We start from the raw sequence: 23,456 nt of genomic DNA, 5'->3' as shown, positions 1-23,456 counted from the left end.
CAACTTAGCCATATAATAAACGACAAAGGAAATCAGCGAAAGCCAGATTTAGATCATCGTTGACCCACCAACATGAGCAAAGGTATAGATTGGAAGGCTACTTCTCTGAACCGCCTGTAATCACTAACTTTCTACTCCTGTGAATGATTACAGAGAAGTCTTTTCTGGATTTGATCACGAGGATTTTTCCAGTTCTTTCTTTGTAAGGTGCACAAGAAAACTTGGTCTGTCCACTATGGAAGGTATAGATATTTCATGAAAGGTGACTATGGTTGAAGGCATTTTCGACTTCACTTACTTTGAAATGTTGGGAAACCCTGAATCCAACAAGTTGTCTAGTTTTTCCACTGCAAAATCAGACTTAAAGTGCTTTGGCTTAAGTCAGTAAAATATAGAATTGAATGTATGATATTTCATTAAATTTAGCACATCTACATGACTGAGAACCCACCAATTCGACACTTTGATCTTCAGGTCAATGATCCCCTTACCTTCTGGAAATTCTCGACAACTTCTGTCAAATCAACAAGAATGTATGAACAACAGTAGCAATGAAAAATCTCCTCGCTTACACGTTTAACCGGAGAAGACGACGCCTTGAGGCTTCTTTGTAAGAGAAAGAGATTCACCAGTCAAGGGTGACTGTATGAAAAACACAAGAAACACAACTTTAGGGGAAAAAAAAATAAAACAACAACAACAACAACAATATTTCCAGGAAAACATAAATGCATTACAAAAGAGAGCAAAAAAAACCTGACTCTATCAAAACATGGGCATGTATCCCTACATCGATATATTACACTCTAAAAAGAGGAACCAATTCTTTAATTGGCATGACATACAATGCTTGTTTAACGACGATAAGTGGTATGAGTGCTCATACCAAGTCATTTTTTAAAGGATCACCTAAACTAGCATCTGCAGGAACAATATCTCATAGTTTAATGCTAATAACATCCCCTGGAACCAGAATTGTTGCATCTTGTTCTTGCCATTGCCCATCTCTGAGAACCTAAAAAAAAAAAAATCACTGATTACGGTTGTCGTGATAATGTATAAGTTGCATTGTCTAGCTTGTAATCTTCCTTGTTTTGGCTAACTTTGTTTATAAAAGAGGAGAATCCGGACCTTCATTTTAGGAGCTAAACACACCATGAGAGCAGCTGCAGCATTACCTTCATTTTTCTCTTCTAGGAAGCTGATTGTTAATTTTATAAACAACAGAAAAATGATTGCAATTAATTGATTCCTCCAAATTAACAAAATTAACCAAGTAAACCGACCAAAATGTAAGAAAGGTTTGCACAAACTTGTCCAATCTTACCGCTCCATTAGCAAGAACAATAGCCTTAAGTGCTGACAGATAACTAGTAAACAACTCTGGCATATTATTATTCAAAACAGAATACCTCTGCTGGGAGGAATGTTCTATTTTGACATTTGGATCAATTATCCTTGATAACGAAAACAAAAATTTAAAATTATTAATCCAAGCATCGAGTGATGTTATCAAAAGGCCACGTGAGAACAATACACACAAATGCACTACCAGGCCTATTAAAAGATGTACAAAGGAAAATATCTCTTCGATTTTCCAAGTAATATAAGGACATTATGATGCTGATTGATTTGGGAAACAATATAAATATAAAGAAAAAACTGGCAAAAAATTATATAAATTGTAGAACTATAGATGGGTCAACAATATATACGAGACCCTGAATCTGAGCCTGTAGCTCAAAATTTGAAAATAATACTAAAAATGATAAACTTAACGACACTGTGAAAATGTAAAATGTTTTGTTGAGCATTATAAATTTGAGATTCTATATGCCAAAATGTTTCTTTTGACCACTATAATCCAAGAAGAGGGCATTGAGATAAAATAGGATTTATTTTTTTAATTTCTGAGAAACTACGGAAAAATGGAATAGATTTTTCAGCCCTCAGGAGCCCAGGGTAAGAGTGAATCCATTTCCTTGGAAAGATATAAAAATGGATGAGAGCCTTGATACACCAAATCCAGTTTAATAGTCTTGCACGTTGTAATTTCTCCTTTATTTTTCTATCAGGGGATTTGACTCGAGCAACTCTTATGCTCCTAATTTTACTTAAATAGTGTAAAACAAAGAACTGCCTCCATGGGATGTTAGGTCAAAAAAATATTTTCGATATTATTTAAAAGGGAAATTGTCATATTGGATTCCATGTTTTCTGGTGAGTTCTAGTATTTTCATTTTTTACAACAGGTTGTGGACAAAAATAAGTGTATTGCAAATATAAATAGTCAAACTGTGGATGCTAAAAAAACATGTCACACTATAGTTAACATAGACAATTCCGTTTTACGGACACTGGATTCATTGGTGCCATTTTCCAGTAGTTAAAGACTATAATGTTCTGTATTTGAGAAAGTAAAAGTTGACATTTGCGAGGGTAGTGAATCTCATAGAAAGTATGGGACACTTGGGGTTTCTCCTCTAATTTGTTGAAACCAAAAATTTGCAAACGAAACGCCCTTTCCTGAGATGTAAGTCCTTCTCTTGAACAACTACATCTTAGCTGTTCAATCACCTCGTCCAAAGGCACACATTCCTGAAATGCATCCCCACAAGTATTCTTCAAACCATGAAATTTTATGGCATTTAAAGCACATTCAATCATGAAGAGGAATCAACAAATGAATCTACTGAGAAAACTGATCCTCGTACAAGATCAACCATAGCTTTATTGAAATCCTCTGCAATCAGAGGCTTATTCTCTTTGGACTCCACGATTCACAAGCAAAAAGCATTCGACACTCCTAGGTTAGATCCCTGATTGATCGTTGGGTTTATCCACCACTTGATTGAAATCGGAATATTGCTCTGCACTTAAATTACATTTGAATATAAAAAAATTATAATAAATGAATGGGAAAGTTATAATAAAAAAAATTAATAAATAAAGTAAAATTAAATAAAATTAGATTGTGGTGATGTTAACCATGCATGCATCACAAGTGTCATAGGAACTAATTCTCTCTAGTTGGACACTTCAACACACCAGAATAGTAGTGTGAGGGTGCGTAAGGTGCTAAATCCACTAAATAAATAAAAAAGTTGCCCCATGCATTTGTTGCTTTAACCACCCTTGCTGCTGCCTCTCTATGCCTCTGCCTCTGCCTCTGCTCTTTTCTATGCCTCTGTTTCTAGTGCCGGAATTGGAGTACTACTCTATTGTTGGTGTTGGAACTGGAGCTAGTACTGCAACTAGATCTGGAACTTCTCGCGCTACTGTCTTTGCTGCTGGTTCTAGATCTACTTATGCTACTGCTTGAGGTACCGTAGATATATCTGCCTTTGCTAGTGGTTGTGCTCGATCAACTGCGTCTGCTCCTGGGGGATATGGAATAGAGGAACAAGGGTGAATGTACCAAAACCGGGAACACATTATAGATGTGCATATTAATCTGTTGGTTATTCACTGGGGACTGGCTCTGTTATTGGTGTTGTATCTACTCCTGTTACTAGTTACTGGTGCTGGGTCTTAATAATATATAGAATCACTGGCTTAAACAACTGAATCAGTTGCTGGGACAGGAAGAGATGCGAGGCAAGGTGGTGGATTTACTTATGTTGCATTGGATCTTTGACTGGACCAAAAATCAAACTAGTGCCTCCTAAAGAATTAGTATATTCTGTTGGGGAAGAATAGTACCTTTTTTTTTACCTTTACTTCAATCATTTCTTGTGTCCATGATGGATGGACAGATTAAGCTCAAGCCAACCTGGCAGTTGAAGCAGAAGATTAAGCAGCAAACCGCAAATTAGAACGCCTTTAAAAAATCTAGCAGTGTGACCACCATTATTAGCTAGCAACAGTTTCTTATTCTATTGACCGAGTGAAAGGAGCAGCAGAGCCAACAACCACCATGCTCAGATCACTTTAATATTTCTCCTATTTGTAGGGGACAGTGCTACAATATTGATTGCTAGCGGGAGGAAGTGCTACAATATTGATTTATACAGACTTGTAGTAATTTCCCCTCTTGATGAAGAACCAGCATATTATCGCACACCCAAGGTGAACCAAAGCATACATAGTCCGTGGTAGGGTTCAACAGATCCAATTGATTTGGGACCAGACAAAGTCAAGTCCACAACATCCTGGCTAGTTTCAATTCCATAGCGTCCGGGTTGGTGATACAAGCATGCGATACATATTTTTTTTATCTTCTTCCTAGTTTCTTTCTTCATGTTATGTGCTAATCATCTGCCTGGTTTATGCCTTCTTGTTATGCCTGGTTTCTGCTTTCCTGCTTTGCTAACCGTCTGTCTGGTTTCTGCCTTCATGTTATGCCTGCCTGGTTTCTGCCTTCCTACTATCCTACTTGTTAATCTGTTAACCATCTGTCTGGTTTCCTACTATCCTACTTGCTAACCATCTGCCTGGTTTTTCTTAAAAGATATTGCTAACCATCTAATTGGTTTTTCTTAAAAAATATTGAGTGGTTGCTAACCATCTACCTGGTTTTTCTTAAAAAATAGTGAGTGGAAGTGTATGACACAGTGTTGTCACACATGTATGACACATGTTTAGATGTAAACGAAGTGGTGGTAGGTGTACATGCAGTGGGGGTGCAGTGGTGGATAATGGCGGTGCAGTTGTGGATAATATAGTTACATGTAGTGGTGGATATTCATAACATTTAATGTTTTAAACTAATACTAGAATTAGTTTACATCTCTCAAAAATTCTCGAAATGCGAAAGAAACATACTAATATAAGATATGATTTTAGTCTCTTATAGCCTTCTTGCCTCGGGAAGAGGCAAAATAAGATGATTAAACATATTGCTTTATAAAACTACACCGTGAACTTTAAAGAGTTTGGATAAAGTTAGGTTATCCATGAAAGTGACTAGCTAGAACTAATGCTAACTCACATTTTTCGATTGCTATAGTCCTTGGCAATGTGCTAACTCACATTTTTCGATTGCTATAGTCCTTGGCCATTGCCAGATTGCAGGGACTAATAATTAGTAATAATTACATGAACCCTTTATTTCACATATATATCTAGAAGCAAGTGTATTCTATGGACTCCATCTAATATTTCTCTCCCATAATGAAGATTATGTGAGTCTTAATTTATGTCCTAAAAAGTTTACCATATTGTAATATATAGATTTAGCTCCCATTCTTATGTGGTGCATTTGGTTTATAATTGACATTAAAATGAGATTATAGTACACCATAGCCCTTACATGTTACTACCGATAATTCTAGTGGTATTTTAGTTAAGGATATGTATTTTATTTTAGAATTAATATTTCATTGTAGAAATTTTAAGATAAGAGTTGTTTACTTACCATTGATATGTTATCACAATCTCCACTTTTTGTGTTACTTGGTAATTTCTATCTTGATATATTTTTTCGCAAGCGCTATCTTCAGAGAAAATGGAGGACTTAATTTAATGACTCCATAATCAACATGTAGAGAAAAAGGCAGAGATAAATATTGGTTTTCTACTCCATTAATTTATTTACACCTCCAATTCTTATTATAAGGCTTGCAAGTCCCACAATGGATTTTATTTAGTGGCTCCATAATCAATTTGTGAAAGATTAGTTTTATAGAAAAAATCTCAAATCCTCCTAAATTATTGCTATGTGTTTTCCTAGATGTGGATCATGTTGTTTTTTATTGGCAAGGTATCCATTCATTATTGAAGTGTCCCTTGGTGGTTGTGAATTAGAATCAAATATGTGCATTTCTTGTTATTCGTCTCATTAACCTTATTTATCCATTGAACCATTTATTAGGGTGGCCCCACTCATTTACATGAAACTTTATTTCCTACAACAACTCCTAGAATTAATGACATTGGATCTATAATGCTTCAAAGAAGTCTTTGATATGGTAATTTTTCATGGGATTTCAAAATGATTGCACAACCCCTCCATCTCATTACACTTAAAAAAATTATTTTCATATCCATTAGATAATCTCACATGACTTACCTAGATATATTTGAGAAACAGTTTTCAAGCCACAATGTTTCCCTCTAGAGAGGTTGTTTCTTTTATTGGTAATTTTTATCCCAATTTCACTCACTCAAGATTTATGTCTTATTATGATAATTTAGATTAATGTAAACTTTTATAGGAAAAAAATGGAAGGCCTTGAATTCCCTTTGTTGATGGATCAATTTGAGATGAAATAGAAGAAATATTTTTGGTAAACCATCTTGAGATACAATAATTGTATTATTCTCAAAGGGAAGTGTAAGCATTTATTGACATAACAAAAATATAGGACTAGCTAAACTGGTCCATTGGAATTTGCAACACTATTTATTTCCCACATTTATCTATTTATTAAATAATGAAGATAGAAGAGAGGAGATTTTGTAATTGTAGAAGCAATTCCATAGCACTAGTGTTGATGCATATAATTGTTTTTTGTACACACATGCACCCATTGAGTTGTATCACATAAAGGAGAGGGGTAATAAGTTGAGCAAGGAAAATATTAGTCCCATAGTCAATTAAACAATATGTTAATAGTGGGTGTCACTACACCATGAATACAAATGTTGATGTGAAGGCCTCAAATCCTAAAGTAGCCCTCAATAAGATGTTGATGGAGATAAAGAACAATGGACTATCATAGTAGTCGACAAAAAGGAATCTTGAGACATGGTTGTCTAGATTCATGTTGTTTTCAGAAAATATGTAGTGAGGACACAACGATGAAGACCTCACATATTTATTATTAATTATTTCACTCTTCATCTAGTTGCAAATTTTTCTAACAATAAATATGATAGATGATAAGGGATATTTTGACGGAAATAACAAGTTCTCTCTTTGAGTTGTAGAATCAAAATTTGTTTGGAACTAAACTCATTTGAAAAGGAAAAAAGCATAAATCAAACATAACCCATTCTTATTAGGTACATGTTTTATCATCACACCTTAGGAAATATCCTAAAAAATAAAAGGATCTAATGGTGCAAATCATTTTTCGTCACAAATCATCATAATTATTGGTTGAATCTCTAATTAGATTGTATTAATTAATTGATATATATATATATATATATATATATATATATATATATATATATATATATATATATATTTATTTATTTATTTTAAATTGCAATAGAAACTATTTTATATCAATAAAGAGGGGACTACCACATTGTTGAGAAATGTAACTAGTATCAGCCTTCATAATTATTGTCTAGCCCATGACATGATGTAATTACTATGTATGTCAAAAGAAAAGAAAAAGAAAACGTAATGTAAAAGAAAATTATTTATAAGCATGGGTTTCATGTTTTATTTATTTTGTTTCTAGTTCAAATCAATCATTGAGTGCTTCTATGATTTGTGTCATAAGTCATTGTCCTTATCATTATGTACTAGACCATTCTTGGGCTTATTATGTCAAAGAAATAAAATTTATTTTTATGTAAATTGGTCATATATTACTCCTCCACTAAATCGGCTTGCCCTCTATTCAAGTCGGCTTCATAAAGTGAATTCGACCACACAAAAATATTATTTATAAGTAGTGCATTCGACCTATTTGAGTGTTCAACCAAGACATAATTTGATCATCACATATGAAGTTTCTAGTGAAGGTACAAAACTGAGTTGAGGGTTCAAAATTGAGTCAAAGGTGCAGAACTGAGCCAAAGGTGCAAACATGAGCTAAAAGTGCATAAAATGTTGAAGGTACATAACTAAGGTGAATGATGTAAGGTTCAGAACTGAGGTGATAGACCGAAGGTGCAGAACATGTCGAAGGTGCAAATTTTTTTTCTTGGGAGTCTGACTTGGTGGATGGAGGATGTCTTTGTCAAAGGGTCTTGGTTGTCTCATTTGATTTAGTTCTAAAAGAAGATGAGAATTTTTGGGTTTTCCCCTAGGAGAGGAGTTTTTCCTGGATGAGATCTTACGTCCTATCTCCTTATTGTTTTGATCTTCATGCATTTATGATTTGGTAGATGCTTGATGATAAGAAGATAAAACAAGACATAAAAGAAGTTAATATTATTACAAATAAATCACAAGTAATTATCAAGGTAATAAAATATTTCTTCCTTTATGATTTTCTACCATGGTATCAGAGCTAAGTTGAATTAGAAGAGAAAAAAGGCAACTTGAAGATCTATAAATATCATCATCTTTTGAAGAATTCCATTTGCAAGAAGGAAGGATGGTTTAATATATAGATTTTTTAATATATAGAATTTATATATTATCACTTTTTCAACTTGTATTTTCGACTTATCTCCCGAATATTTTACTCAAATTTCAAGTGGGAGTACACGTTGGATGCAAAATTTAATTCCTCATCCAAGGAGTACCCATGTTGCATACTTTTGATGGACCCTGCTACATGAAAAATGAGAAATACATGAAAAAACATGATTGCAATCACATTTTTCATATATTTATCATTCTTCATGTAGCAGGGTCCATAGAAAGTATGAAACATGGGTACTACTTAGATGGGGAATCAAATTATGCATCCAACAAGTGTTCCCACTCGAAATTTGAGTAAACCCATAGGGAGATAAGTTGAAAATACGAGTTGAAAAAATAGTTTTTTCTCTTTTCCCTCTAAAATTTGATGATGTAATCTAATATTATTTTATAATTTCCTTAGGAGGTCCATTTTAGACCTCAAAATTCCCCTAATGGGTGAGGAATTTCCCTTTAAATACGGGTTAATTCTCTCAGGAATACAACAAAGAATTAGAAGCTTGGAGGCTTGGAAATTTGGCTAAGTATTGGCCAAAGGAAGTCATCAGGCGGAGGATAGGAAATACTTGTGCATGTTAAGCTCAAGGTTGAACAAAGCATATTGTATTTATCCAAATTCTTTGTCCAAGGGTGCAAGGAAATAGGGGCTTGGAGAGCAACAGAATAGGCTAAGGTTTGACTTGAGCTAACTTGTGAGATGAGGGTTGATTATACTTGTGCAGGGATTGTTCTTGTGAGAACAAGCATTGTATTCTCATATTTGGTTTTTTTATTAATGCAGTATAGATAGTAGGGGTTTTTAGTTATGGATTTCCATAGATACATCTTGTGTTATGTGCCATTAATTTGTCTTCTTCTTGTTCATATTATTTTTCATCGATCTATTGGCTTCTGTTGATTAAAAGTAGAAGTAGATTTTTGTCCTGTACTTTCATAAATTGCATGAGATTGTGAATCTATGGGATTTTATACATGGTATCAGAGCTGAGACATTATAATAGAGGAGATTTCAAAGTTTTGAGTTTTGGGTAACAGGTGAAATTCGAATTTGCAATACATACTTCAGGATCAGCAGATGGCATACTACGATTTGCAGCTCGAGTATGCCTTGGAAGGCAACTCAAATTTTATAGCCTAGAGGGACAGAATGGAGGTTGTTCTAGAGGATAATGGCTTGAAGGAATTTGTTGATAAATAAATTCCTAAGCCAGTAGCATTAGATGCACAAAATTTTGCCGAAAGGAAGAAGTGTGTGCTGAAGGTGAGGCAGATAGTACTTGAGGGAGTTCGAGACCGCATTGTCTCGAGTCTCCATGGCAAGGAAACTTCTTATGCTATGTGGAAAAAATTGATAGACTTGTATCAGAACAACAGTGACCAAAGGAAATTGGCACTGAAGGACAAACTTCAAAAAATCAAAATGGAGAAAGGCAAGACGATTCGAAAAACTTGACCAAGTTCACTAAATGTTGTGATGAACTTATAAGTGTTGGAATCACGGTTGTCGAGGATGATATGGTAAATATTGCTCTTCTAGGACTCCAAAAGAGTTGGCATAGTTATCAAGACTCTGTCAATGGTCAGGAGAAGCTTCCGGATTGGGAATGACTGTGGTCAGATTTGATGCAAGAGGATATCAAGAGGAACGCTAGGGACGACTCTTCATAAAAGGTAGATGATGAAGAGAATTGTGCCTTAGTGATAAGGCAAAGAAGGGGAATGGAAAGCCTCCCATTACAAATTAGATTCTTATCATGGAGGTAAGAAGAAATACATGACAGAAGTGCTTTCATTGTCATGAACTGGGCCATTTTTCTACAAATTGTCTACTCAAGAAGTCCAAGAAGAAGTCCTCAGGAGGAGTGATGGGTGAGGCTTTGGCCTCTCAATTCGAATTGGAATTTTCCCTCATTGCCTGCATGGTGTCATCAATGATGGGAAGTGTATGGTACTTATACAGTGGAGCTTCATTCCACATGACTGGCGACAAAGATTTATTAAGTGGCCTAGAGGAGAAATATCTCTAGATGCATATCGAGATGGGTGACGATGGGAAGTATAGTGTTACTAGATTGGGCATGATTACTCTTCAGAGGGAGCATGGGGATCCACTCACCTTGAATAATGTTATGTATGTGCCTGGGTTGAAGAAGAACTTGGTATATTTAGACATGCTTGAGGATAAAGGCTATGATGTGATCTTCTTGAAAGGAAAGTTGTTCCTTTGACACATAGCCATGGGTCAAGTAAAGAAAATAGGGATTCAAGTGAAGAATATCTATAAGTTGGAGGTATAGGAATGTGTTGCTTTGAGCACAAAAAAAGAAAGAGTGTAGATCCAAGAGGTTGGCGAGTTGTGGCATAGGCGATTGGGCCACTTGCATCATGGGGCTATGAATATATTGCAGCATATCTCTACAAATATTCCCAAAGAGACACTTGAGAAAGTTGATACATGAAAAGTATGTACTTTGAGAAAATACACCAAGTCTTCCTTTCACGACAGAGACAGTCAAGTAGGGACTATTCTAGAGTGAGTCCATTCAAATGTGTGTGGACCATTCTCAACAGCATCCTCAGACAAACACATGTATTATGTTATAATTGTTGATGACTATTCTTGTAAATGCAAGATATTTTTCATGCAGAAAGAGGATCAAAATCTCACAAAGTTTTGTGAGTTTAAAGCATTGGTGGAGAAAGAGTCAGGAAAGAAGGCTAAAGATCTACAGAGTAATAGTGGTGAGTATATCTCAAATGAGTTTAAGAACTTCTGTGCAGCGGAAGGGATTAAGCGGGAGTTGATGGCACCCCATAACCCTCAATAAAATGGGCTGGCCGAGAGGAAGAACATAATCATAATAGGGGCAGCAAGGGAAATGTTGCATGATCAGGGCCTACCACTACACTTATGGGCTAAGGTATGCAACACAGTAGTTTATGTTTAGAGTCATAGCCCACATCGAATACTTGAGATGAAGACACTAGAGGAGGCTTATTTAGGTAAGAGGCTAGATGTTGGCCACTTCAAGATTTTTGGGTCATCGGTATATTTCCATATGACCAAAGATGCATGGAAGAAGCTTAAGCCTACAACAGAGTTGGGGATATTTGTGGGGTACACTGATACACCTCACAATTATTAGGTGTACTTGCCGACCAGGAGGATGACAATGTTTTGGAGGGATGTCAGATTCAATGAGGAGAAGGCCATGCGAGTTTCCCTTGAGAGGGAGATTGAGATACATGCATATCAGGAGATTTTAGCTCCTAAGGTTGAGGAACCTCAGATTGATGTGGAGTAGCCACATACAGAGGATCCGGGGGTGGAGACATCTACTCAAGAAGAGCCTTCCAGAGAGGGAAGAAATCACACCAAAGAGGCTGACAGATTGTTGGATGATGCACAGGAGAATATGGGAGCACCCACTTCTTAGCGCAGGTAGAGGAGGTCGCCTGAGAGGTACACTGGATACATAGATCTTATGGGTGAATTTGTTCTGATAGAGCCATCTTACTTTAAGGAAGCAGTGTAGTAGCTGGTTTGGTTTGATGCCATCATGGAGGATTATGACTCCATAGTTCGTAACAGTGTTTGGGATTTGGTCCTGAGACCGGAGGACAAGTTAGTGGTGATCCCATGTTGGATTTACGAGGTAAAGAAAGCTACAGATGGTAGTGTGGATAAACATAAGGCTAGATTTGTGGCACATGGATTTTCATAGGTAGAGGGGATTGACTATGATGAGACCTTTTCTCCTATTGCAAGGTACTCGTCAACCAGATCTATATTAGCACTGTCAGCAAAGATGGGTTGGAAGATACATTAGATGGAATATGAAGACAACCTTCCTTAATGGCATGATTGAGGAAGAGGTGTACATAGAGTAGCCTAAAGGTTTTGAGACCTTTCACCATGACTCACATGTGTGTTGGCTCAAGAGAGCGTTGTATGGGTTGAAACAAGCACTCCGTGCTTGGTACACCAGGATAGATAGCTACTTCACTAGGTTGGGCTTCACGAAGAGTGAAGCAGATGCAAACCTGTACCACATAGTGGTGGATGGTAAACTGTTGATCATTTTACTTTATGTTGATGACATCATACTGACAGGTGATGATCAGTTGATCAAGTATTGCAACAAAGACCTTGCAAGAGAGTTTGAGATGAAGGACATGAGGCTCATGCATTACTTTCTTGGCATGGAGGTATGGCAGGGAGATGGGGAGTTGTTTATGTCTCAAGGCAAGTATGCCAACGAGATGCTCAGGAGATTTTGCATGGAGAGCATCAAACCCATGGAGACTCCTCTAGCAAGTAACTGGAGGAAGGAGGATGCTACTTTAGGAGAAGTAGTGGAAGCTATTGTTTACAAGCAGCTTGTGGGTTCACTCATGTACTTGGTGAACACACGATCGGGTATGTGCTATGTAGTTAACCAACTTAGTCAAGCAATGGTTAGGCCTACTAAGTTGTATTGGAAGGCGGAAAAGCATGTGTTGAGATACCTTAGGGGCACTTCTCAGTATGGATTATGGTACAGACAGACAGAGGAAGTGAAGGTTCAAGGCTTCACCGATGCAGATTGGGCAGGGAGTCCATTCGACCGGAAGAGAACATCAGGAGGGATATTCAGTATTGGGTTACTGACAATTTCTTAGTACAGCAGGAAACAGACATCGGTTGCACTCAGCTCGGTAGAGGTAGAGTACATGGTTGTGTGTCGAGAAGCATGTGAGGCCATCTAGATGAGGAAGATCCTAGTTGGTTTGTTTGGTTAGTAGATGGATCCAACTGTGATTTACTGCGATAATCAGAGTTGTATCAAACTCTCTGAAAATCCAGTTTTTCATGCTCGGTCCAAGAATATTGATATCCGATATCATCATCTTAGGGATTGTGTATTGAGGTGGATTATGTTGTTATATTACATTCCCACAGAGGAGCAAGATGTTAACATTTTAACAAAGGAATTGTCAAGGTGTAAATTTGAGTTTCACAAAGACAAGATTGAGATAGCTGATAATCCCTTTCTTATTGAGAGGGAGTGTTGAGAAATGGAAACAAGAAATTCCAGTTTAATTTTTCCTTGAATTAAACTGAGAATTAAAATCGAATTATATTCTCATAGAAACTTGTAAATAGTTAATTATGTTTAATTAAGTTAATTAACTTAGGAATTTCGAGTTGGAAGTCTTTCTGTAGTCATTTATATGTTCTCCCTAAGTTTTAGGGGTCAAGTATGAGTTTAAATTGAGTTGGAAATTAGATCACTTAGTTCACTGAGTTAAGTTTAGTTAAATTAGTTCCAAACTGTTTGTGGAACTAGTAGAGGAATAACAGTTAGTTGGTGCACTAGTGCATCCACTAGTGCTACTCCAGTTAACTGAAGATTCCCTCATCAAAAACTCATGCATGTTAGTTCATAGAAAGACCCAGTTGATACTAGAGTGTAGGGATAGTGTACTATCAGTTGTATGATTTACTGAGTTGTAAATATCATGCATGCAATCAAAGAAGGACCTAATTTTGGATTGTGCAGTTATGGATGAGGAATTTCTCTTTAAATACTAGCTAATTCTCTCAGGAATTGAGAAAAGAATTAGAAGCTTGGAGGCTTGGAAATTTGGCTAAGTATTGGCCAAAGGATGTCATCAGGTGGAGGATAGGAAATACTTGTGTAGGTTAAGCTCAAGTTTTAGAAGAGTATATTGTATTCATCAAAATTCTTTGACCAAGAGTGCAAGGAAATAGGAGCTTGGAGAGAAACATAATATGCTAAGGTCTGGCTTGAGCAAGATTGTGAGCTAAGGTTTGATTATACTTGTGTAGGCATTGTTCTTGTGAGAACAAGCATCGTATTCTCATATTGGATTTCTGATTAAAGCAATATAGATAGTAGGGGTTTTGAGTTGTGTCTTCCCCCAAATACATCTTGTGTCATTGATTTGCGTTCTTCTTGTTCATATTGTTTTTCATCGATCTATTGGCTTCCACTGGTTGAAAGTAGAAGTAGATTCTTGTCCCGTGCTTTAGTAAATTACATGAGCTTGTGACTCTACAAGAAATTCTACATCAACTCCTTTCCCTCTTCCTTCAAGTAAATTTTATTTGAGTAAGGTAAATTTTGGTATTCATAATTTTTCACCAATATCTCCCTAGTTGTAATCAACTCTAACATTTTTAAGTTGTTTCCCACACAATTCAAGGGCCTTGTTTTTTAAGGAAGAATATTATCCATTATATTATGTGAGGTTACATTCTTTCTTTTATCCATGGATTAGAGATTACTTTTTGGAATCTATTGAAGCCTCATAATTCTGCTGCTCTACCATGGGGGATAACCATCGGGTCCAAACCTTAAAGACAACTCCTTTTCCGTTTGATGTGGTGGCTCCGACTGGGGATGATGCGACCAGTTTCCCAAAGTGAATTTGAAAATGATAATGGGGGGTTTTTAAGCGATTGGAATAAGAATAATGATAACTTAATGACCTATTCTAAAATGCAAATCTCTAGCTAACTTAATCTAATATAAACCTAGGGTATTATGCGCAATATGCGATCTAAAAAGATATCTGTTTGGTATGTGATAATAAAGATCGTTCACATATTAAACAAAGATGATAACATGTAAAAATAATTTCTTTGACTAAATAGTTAGTCAAAGAAATGTATAAACTATATCACATATATTTAATGGTCATATATGAAAATAAATACTTTCAGCTAGGAATCATACATTAGTGCAATTAACACATAACATAAAGAACATACTTCATATATAATCCATGAAAACAAAATTTTATCACTAATTTAGCAAAACATAATTGATCATACAAGATAAAAGTACCATATGTGTGAGGTTTTTCTCATTTGACTAGTGACATAGATCAACACCTTTCTTCATATCAAATTATTATCCAAGCATACAGTAGTGCATCAACAAAGGAAAGTAGTTTGATATTCAAAAGTAATGACCATGTTCCATAATTTCATCAAGGCATTCACAAACTTATAGAAGTGCATTATTTGCAAATGTTTTTGATAAAATTCTGGACCCTTCTCTAAATGCATGAGAAGGGTATAAATACTATCTAACTAAAGTTAAAAAATATATTATACAAAATATTTGAGGAGGTTTAAAACAACCTTCCTCTTAATTAGAAACTAAATCTAAAAATAAAAGTGATTTGATGACCAGAGGTTATAAAGATGTCTTGATGTTTGCCAACTTTTCCTTTAGGTTTCATATATTTTCCATTGGTTTCACTTGAGGAGGTGCCCTGAATTGCGTTCTAACATGTACTGCGAAGATGGCATTTGTAAGGGGTGGCAACATCCTTTATGTTGAATTGAGTGAACAAATCAATGTCATAATTTGGCTATGAGGTTTGACAAGGAATTTATAATATGCCTCTGATCCAAATGGATCCTAGACACTCTCTAAGTTTTCATGAACTCTTTAAAAATTATGCCAAAGATTAAAAGTCTTATAAAGATCAAGCCATCGGAGGGAATCCTTAGACAGTTGCAATGGTGATCAGCGTGGATCAACGAGAGCCGTTGATCTAGCACGCAGAGCGGCGGACCATGGTACTGCGCGTTGACCCCAACCAAAAAATGTGGGGATAATTTTAAGCAATGGAGGTAGTTTCCGATGTGATTAGCGACAAGTTGCTAATAGCATATCGCAGGGAAAACCTCTCAATGAAGAGAAGCCCCGAGCACCCGGACTCGAAATAATTATAAAATGCGGAAAATATTATTTTGGTTCCATTGGAGCGGGATTCCATAAAACTGGAAAAATATCGGAGGGGATTCGAGTGGTAAGCGGTTTAGATCGAGTTCTGCCCGATGCCACATAACGATTACCACTTGTCCCGGGGAAGAGAGAGAGAACTGCTCACATCGGATGGGTAACATCATGTTACTTAGTTGTGCGATATGAATGATGATCGTCGGACCTAGGGCCCCCAGGTCAACGACGGAGACGCGTTTCGATGGATGACCAAATTTGATAAGGTTTTGAAGTGAGGTCACATAGGATTTGAAGTCCGATATGGACGATGCGTTGGCAGAAGGTCGTGTTTTGTGGGAATTCTTGGGGTTAACGGAAAAAAACAGTCATTTCAAATATGTCCAAGAGAACTGACATTCATCTGTTATGAACTAGGTGGCCACCTCCCTATGAGGCGTTATAGAGTGACTGATTACGCAGGACAAAGGGATTCAAATGGATAGAGGCAGGGGAAACAAAAAGTCGGGAAGCGAAAACAAACTGTCGGGAAGTAGATTGGCTTTAAAGCCATAAACTGACAGAGAGAGAGAGAGAAGCGAGCAGTATGCAGTGAGTTGAAAGCAAAGAGAAGAATCCAAGCTAACCTACAAAAGAACAGGCAGCATCGAGCTAGAGTTAAGACAGGGGCAGAGAGAGTTAGAGAGTCTGTGCACTCCAGAGAAGGCTTGAGAAGTTCAAGCGCACTCCTCTGTAATGCCTATCATGTATGAGTCTTAGATTGGGCTCATACTACTGTGACCAATAGAGGTCAAGAGTTCAGTGAGGGGAGTCTGTGTACTCCAGAGACTTTGGGAATCCACGTACAGTCTTACTAATTTGTATCTGCTGAGTGAGACTCAAATTGAGCTCACTGTTGTAAGAACTCTGCTTTGAAAACATAATAAAGAGGCCACCACTGAAGGCTGGACCGGGAGACATAGCCCAGGAGTATTGGGTGAACTCCTTATTAAACTTGTTGTGTTTATATGTTTGCCTGTTATGTTTTATTTAACTACTTCATTTCCTGTATATTTCACAATCTTATCGATCCATTGCATAAAATAACATAGGCACATCCATACACATGAGCCTGTATTACCTTATTGATTGTCTTAGATCAATTCCAGATCAAGTGGTATCAGAGCTTTAGTTGCTAAGGTTAGAAAAACTTGTGCTGGATTGTTTGTGAATGATAACTAGATCAAAGCTTAAATTAGGAGAAGGAGAGTTGGTTGAAGCTAACCTAGAAATTGGAAGAGTCTATCCTAAGAGGAAAATGTTAGAAGAAATTCCCTTGGAATCAGGCTCTCAGTTCATGGATAGTTTCATGACCATGAGGGCCATGGTAGAAGAAATTTATAGAGAATTTAAGAGAGGTAGAGGTGAAGAGTCATCAACCTCCAAACAAGATAAAGGAGTAGAAGGACCCCTTCTAGTTGCCCACCTAGAAGGCAAAGGAAAAGAAGAGAAGCCCTCTCCACCATCTTCCCCATCATCACCTTCATCATCATCTTCTTCACATAAAGAAAGCCCTGAAAAGAAAAAGAAGGAACCTTCTTTGATTAAATTAGATGTGAAGTTTGATTGCCAGTTTATGACGGAGAATTGAACGCAGAAAAGTTAGATAACTGGATTAGATAGATTGATGTATATTGCAGAGTGTAGAACATCGATTCGAAAAGGAGAAAGATTTAGCTGGCTAGCCTACGCCTCGGAGGCACTGCCCTGGTATGGTGGGAAGGCAGGACAGAAGCTGATTTGAAGAAGCATGGTGAAATTCTTTCTACCTGGAATGAATTTGTTTCTGCAGTTATGTTGAGGGCCCCGAAATCGGGTCAACAACAAGGGGGATACCCACCCGGTCGGGAACCTGGTTGGCGGCTCCTTGCCCGTTTGGTGTAGCGGGTCCGACTGGGGATGATGGGACCAGCTTCCCAATCTAAAAGATGTGTGTGTGTGTGTAGATTTTGAAGACACTAATCTAAAGGTGATTTTTAACTAATTTAATTCTAGACTCTAAACTGACTCTATGCTACTGTAATCTAACAGAAACAACACATCTAATCTATACTAACCCGGGGTAAAATTCTTTCATTATGCGATCTAAAAAGATTTCATACAACAACTGGTAATAAAGATCATTCAGCTATCATAAGAATATAAATCAATTAAGGTGAACCATTCTTCATAAGAAGTTAGGCAAAACAGTTGTGAACAGCATATCGCATAATCAGTTATTCATATGTCAAGCACAAACAAATGATTCCACCGTACAAAAGTGCCAAATGGTAATCTAGACATTCATACATTAACATATAAACAAATCAGCTGTATATCACTCTAAGAATATGAGCAGAAATTAATCAAGAGATAAAAGTACCATTTATGACTGATTTCACTCACAAACTTCAAGCAATAACAATTTATCTCTACTTACTTCTAATATCTACTAAGAGTACAGAAGTGCAACATCAGTAGCAGACATTAAAATGCAAACATAAATAAATCTCGATCCATCCATTCATCAAAAACCCCCTCCGAGGGTGAAAAAGTGCATGTTCTGAGGACAAGTTTTTTGACAAATTTCCGGACCCTTCTCCAAATGCCATGAGAAGGGTTAAATACTACTAACTAACTAATATTAATTACACAAATTTAGGGAACGGCTTCAAATGACCGCCCTTTTACTAAAGCAAATTTATTTCTAAAAATTGAATCTAATTTCTAACCGTTTCTGTATCTGCTCCTTAGTGCTGTAAGCAATGTGAGGTCTGCATGGAAAGAGTCGGCTGGTTGTCTTTTCCTTTTGCTCGGGCGATGAAAGTAGAAATAACAAAAGCTGGCACCTCTTTCTGACAACTCAGAAGATATTTTGAAAATCTCCCTCTGACTGGGTGTTTTTTGCTGTGTGTATACTTAGTATAACCCAGATTTCTTTCAAACTGATTGTGCTGTTGCTATTTCAATTTCCGGCCGTTTGAATGATTCAATGAGTTAGGGATTTTGTTGCCTGAACAATCTTACGTATCGAAAATTGCTTCCATTCTTTGTTCCAGGCTTTTATGAAGCATCATCCCTTTTCAGCGTTTTTCTTTTTGCTTTACCCAATCTGAGCTTCAGGATCTTTTGCAAACATGCTGCTTTTGTGCGCCTTTGACTCTGAGTCTTGGATAGTCTATTTTCATTAGTGTCTGTGGAGTGATACTCTGGAATCCGTGGCTCTACTGCATGCAGCATTCATTTGCGAAGGCATCTCCTCTCTGTTCTTCAAGCATTGGCGCTTTACCCTTTTCCTTAGATGTTTCCTGCATATAGATTTATATCAGTTACTGCCTTACAGCTTACGTAAAGGAAAAGAGATGTGAAAAGATTGACATGAAAGCTTTAAACTCCAATGAATTCATAATCATGACACTCATAAGGACTTGACTCTTCGAAAAACGCAACATGATCATCTTTGGATACTCAGGCGTGCCATCATTAATTTCCCTTAAGGTGAGCGCTCGATTTTGGGTTTACAGATCATGCCGAAGAAACTTTGCGATGAGTGGTTTCTGCGATTCGTATTGCAGCAATTAATAGTTTCATTCGTCTCAGATCGCAAATTGCAAAATCGCAGTTTGTAGGATCGCAGATCGCAAATCGCAATATCGCAATTTTCATTTGGTCGTTGTGTGCCGCTTTTGCGACGTTTGCGATATGCGACGTCACATATCGGCCGTCGGCGATTCCTTCTCATTTTCTTTTAAGGGCGCCTTCAAAATATGCGATGCGATGAATTTCGCATCGCTTCTTTGCAGCTTATTTATGTGCTTAGGAAAACTCTACACTCTCTTTCTGCGATGCGATATAGCTTTTAGGGAGTTAAAATACAAAAATTTGGATAAAAATATTTTTGGGATTTTTGTTAAGGGTCCCCCTTTTCTTGATATTATTGCTAATACTAAACAAAGAGGGGGGTTGTTGTTGACCACAACAATGGCGATTCACTGTGAAGAACCAGTTATCTCTGCTTTTCTATTGACATTTCCACTTCCGAAACAGAAAAGTTTTCATATGTCTAAATTTTGTTATGGACAGATAGAGTAGATTACCCTTCATCCTGTCAATGATACTTTGTTTCAACCTTTCTTTTATTCCAATTTTCTACTTCCCTAGGCTTAGTTCTTGCATTCATACCAGACATTGCTCGCTCCTTTTTAAAAGATAAAATAAGGTCTTCTCTGCGTGCTGGTTTTAAAATATGCTCATTTGTCGTAGGTAGAGCCTCTGCTGCCCGCAAGCGTCCATAGCCTCGACAGGGTTACCATGTTATCCAGCAATGATCCTTTTTCCTGCTTGAGGTTATTTACAACATTTCAGAGAAAAATCCTTTTTGGCACTTTTTCCTTTTTTACTCTCTAAAGAACAATGTCTTGGTTTGGTGGCCAAATTATGACACAGTCATTCACTTGATTTACACTTTTGCTGAACAAGCTGGCTCGTGATGAGACCCTTTGTCTTTTGATTGCAACAATCTTGAGTCGTTGCCCTGTTTTGATAGACAGTATTGGCAAAGTCAGCAAGTTATAATATCTGCGATCATGATAAGCCGGCTCGTGATGAGACCTCTTATTCTTTGAGTTATAGTGCTTTCTCGAATTGTTTCTCTAAATGCTGCGGTTTCCTTTGGCAGGGAGGAAGTTATTGTTTTTCCTTAAGAAAGCTCTGGACGACAATAATAGAGCTTTTGAAAATCACAGCTTTGCAGAGAATATTTATTTTATTATTGATGATACCTTTCATTGTGCTGGGATAAAACAGTTTTTAACCAAAGTTTGATTTTAATAATGTCTTTCGAAAGGTTGAAACTAATATCATTAATCAGGATAAAGTTAACTCTATTTGTCAATAATAAAAATCAGATTTTTTGAAAAGTTTTGTTATTTGTACAAGTGAAACCAAAATCTGATAGAGAGTTAGCGTGCTCTTTCATGAATCTTATTCAATGATCATTTACAACCGGTTTTATTTATAAGAAAGAGAAAAAAAAATAAAAGAAACTAAAACTATCCTACAAAAAATAGAAGAGTGACCTTCTATGGAAAATACATTTTAAGAATCTGTCCATTCACAGGCAAAGAATCTCTTCTACCTGCCAAATCTTGCAACGCAAATGTCGATGGGCCTATGACTTCTACAATCTGAAAAGGACCAAGCCACAACTTCTGAAATTTCGTATGTTTGCCCTTTTCTTCATGAGCCTTATCCCATTTCAAAACTAAATCTCCCATCTGAAAGTTCTTTCTGGTTATGATGGCTGAGTCAAAAGAGGATTTTATTAGTGCTTGGTGGTGAGCATGGGTTTTCTTAGCTTGTTCTCAGCGTTCTTCTAGTTTGATTATTTCCATTTGTCTTAATTGCAGAGAGGAAGTAGATACTTCATCGATGTGTTGTACTAAAGACAAAGAGGGAATGACTAAGTGAGTTGGAAGAACCACTTCTTTCCCATAAACTAAATTAAAGGGAGAAGTGCCGATTGAAGCTTTCTTCGTGATTCTATCTGCCCATAAAGCATTTACCAGCGCTTTGTGCTAATTCTTTTGGTTTTGGTCGACTGTTCTTTTGATAATCCTGATTAGGTTTTTGTTTGTTGATTCAGCCAACCCATTACCTTGCGGATAGTAATTAGCAGAATATTTCAATTTGAACCCTCTTTTCAATGCAAACTCAGTCATTGCATTTCCAGAAAAGTATGATGCATTATCAAACATTAAGGCCGTTGGCAATCCAAACCTAGTGATGATAAATTGATCTATGAATTCAATAATGTTTTCAGAATTAACTGTCTTGAGAGGAACTTCTTCTACCCATTTAGTAAAATAATTTGTTGCCGTGAGGATATACCTATGCTGCTTAGAAGAGTGAGGAACGATCTCACCTATTATGTCCAAGCCCCATTGGTTGAATGGTTGCTCGATGTTGACCGGCTGTAGTGGCATGGACGATTTCCTTTGTTTCCCCACAGCAATCTGGCAGATTTGGCATTTCCTTACATAATTGTATGAGTCTTTGAACAGCGTGGGCCAATAATATCTTGCACGTAAGATCTTATGCGCAGTAGTCTCTCCAGCATAGTGTCCACCTGCTGGTCCATCGTGGAGTTCCTGCAAAACCTTTTCGGCTTCAGTTTTCTCAAGACACCTAAGAAGTACAGAATCATAATTCCTTTTAAACAGAACATCATTTATGAGCTGGTATTGTTTAGCTTTCAACCTCAGAGCTCTTTTCTTGGTGTGATCCAGGTGTGATGGAGCATACCCATTCTTAAGATAATAAATGGTGTCCGCATATAATGATTATGCGTCGTTTAGGCTTACCTCATACGTGTGTACCTCTTCAGATGAGTTCTCCGGAATTTGCGATGCTCCAGCTAACATCTTGCAGAAGCCTTGACCTCTTACAATGTTTGCTGGTTTGATCTCAAGATCGTATTCTTGTAGAGCAGTAATCCAATTTGCTCTCTTTTCGCCCATATCCTTCTGTACCAAAAGGTTCCTTACCGCTGGAAACGGTACTACGACTTTGGCATGGGCTTTAAGTAAGAAAGGTCTGAAATATTTGATCGCTTTGAAAACAGCATAAGCTTGTTTCTCCACGTCTGAGTAATTGAGTTCAGCACCTTGTAAGTTCGAGCTAAAGAATGCGATTGGAGCTTCCGCCTTCTCTTGATTTACTTGAGTCAAAATCGCGGCATAAGATTTCTTTGAGGCAAAAGTGTATAAGATGAAGGATTCTGAAAAATTTGGGGTAGCTAAAGATGGAGCGTTGATGATAGCTTGTTTGATCAAGTTGAATGCTTCGTGCTCATCTATGCCCCATTTAAAATTTGAATTCTTTTTTATCATATTTTGTAAAGGAGAAATAATACGTGAAAAATCTGGGACAAACCTTTTTACAAAATTGATTTGTCCAAGGAAAGATTGCATGGCCTTTTTGTTATGGGGTATGGATATTTCGGAAATTTCTTTGATTCTGCCAGGTTCAATGTGAATACCAGATTTCGACACTATGAATCCGAGCAATTTCCCTTCACTTAATGCGAAAAAATATTTCTTTGGGTTAAGTGAAATTCCATACCTTAAGCATCTTTGAAAGATCTGTTTCAAATCTTTGAGATGGTCGCTTCGCTTCTTGGAGTACACTGTTATATCATCCAGGTAAATCACTACCAATTTATTGACCAAACCTTTAAACGCGATGTCCATGGCTCTCTGAAAGGTAGCGCCGACATTGATAAGACCAAATGGCATCTTCCAATATGCGTATGTGCCCCACTTGGTTCGGAATGTGGTTTTCAACTGATCATCGGGATGCACCAGCACTTGATTGTATCCTGAAAATCCATCCAGGAAAGACATTAATTC

Source organism: Pinus tabuliformis, chromosome 1_2, assembly GCF_031772625.1.
Source record: "Pinus tabuliformis cultivar Carrire ecotype Pingquan chromosome 1_2, CPIR1, whole genome shotgun sequence".
NCBI classification, from domain to species: Eukaryota; Viridiplantae; Streptophyta; class Pinopsida; order Pinales; family Pinaceae; genus Pinus; species Pinus tabuliformis.
The sequence above is the reverse complement of the archived record's forward strand: the minus strand, read 5'-3'. Positions refer to the sequence as shown.